The following is a 1814-nucleotide window of genomic DNA, read 5'->3' as shown; positions in this document are numbered from 1 at the left end:
ATTACAACCGGAAGACACACAAAGATTTGCCTTCAACATTCCTTCTGTTAATTTTCAAAGGCGATTTCAAAGATATCAATGGAGAGTTCTCCCCCACGGTATGAAAATAGTCCAACTCTTTGTAAAAATCTGTACATCAAGCTTTAAGATCCATTAGAGCTAAATATAAAAAGGCTTTTATATTACATTATATGGATGACATTTTCGTGGTAGCAAAAAACAAAGGACTTAACTGAATTAATTTTGGAAAATATGGTTGGGATATTGAGTCAGCATGGGTTAATTATCACCCCTGACAAAAATTCAACGTAACAAACAAATAAATTATTTAGGAAGAACAATTCATAGTGATTATATCATTTCTCAAAAATTGCAACTTAGGATTGATAAAGACTCTTAATGACTTTCAAAAATTATTGGTAAATACTAATTGGATTAGACCTTATTTAAAATGTATCACAGGACAGTTGCATCATTTATTTGAAATTCTAAAAAGAGATCCTGATCCCAAATCTAAAAGACAGCTTACAAAAGAAGCCTTAAAACAATTAGAATTAATAGAACAAAAGATACAAGATGCAAAAATAAAACAAATTATCTAAAACCATGGTCCCTTATTATACTTAAAGCATCTTACACCCCTACTGCATGTTTATGGCAGGAAGGTATACTAGAATGGACATATCTTCCTCATACTCAAGTAAAAATGATATCTTCTTATCCTCTCATGTATAGTCAATTAATTATTAAGGGAAGGTTAAGATCCAGGGAATTATTTAGCAAAGTAATGCAAGAAATTATCATTACTTATAATAAGGAACAATTAGAATATTTACTTCATACTGTAGGTGATTGGGGAATTGCATTCGCTTATTATATGGAACAAACCAAATATCATGTACCTCAACACCCTATATTAAAGTTTGTAGAAGAAACAGACATAATCCTTCCTTCAAAAATAGCATTGGGCCAGGTGATGGCGGCTCATGCCTTTAATCCCAGAACTCGGGAGGCAGAGGCAGGCAGATCTCTGTGAATTTGAGACCAGCCTGGTCTACAAGAGCTAGTTCCACAAAGCCACAGAGAAACCCTGTTTTGGAAAACAACAACAAATAAGCATTGGAACCTATTTCCAATGCCCTCTCGGTATTCACAGATGGGTCATCCAGTGGAACTTCAGCAGTCTATATGAAAGATAAACCTGTAATTATTTAAAGGGAAAGAGAAATTTCTGCACAGCAGGCAGAAATTATAGAAGTTATTGCTGCCTTTGAACAAATACCTGAAGAGTTTAATCTTTATACAGATTCAAAATATGTAGTTCATTTATAGAGACAGCTCTTTTTTCTGGAAATTTTAAAATTGTATTACTCTTGTTTCAGTTGCAAAATACAATTCAATCAAGAAAAAGAAAAATTTATAGGACATATCAGAGGACATACTGGCCTGCCAGGTCCATTGGCTTCAGGAAATTCTATGGCAGATTTATTAACAAAGGAACACTTGATTGCTAGTATGGTGGAACAAGCATTAGAAAGTCATGCTTTACATCATCAGAATGCATTGGCTTTGAGAAGGATGTTCAATTTGACCTGAGAACAGGCTAGGCAAATTGTGAAGGACTGTGAACAATGTTCTGATGTATATCATCCATTAAAAATGGACTTAGGGCTGGAGAAATGGCTCAGAGGTTAAGAGCACTGACTGCTCTTCCAGAGGTCCTAGTTCAATTCCCAGCAACCACATGGTGGCTCACAACCATCCTTTATGAGATCTGGTGCCCTCTTCTGGTGTGCAGATATACATGGAAGCAG

The sequence above is a fragment of the Cricetulus griseus genome, chromosome 5, assembly GCF_003668045.3.
Source record: "Cricetulus griseus strain 17A/GY chromosome 5, alternate assembly CriGri-PICRH-1.0, whole genome shotgun sequence".
NCBI classification, from domain to species: domain Eukaryota; kingdom Metazoa; phylum Chordata; class Mammalia; order Rodentia; family Cricetidae; genus Cricetulus; species Cricetulus griseus.
The sequence above is the reverse complement of the archived record's forward strand: the minus strand, read 5'-3'. Positions refer to the sequence as shown.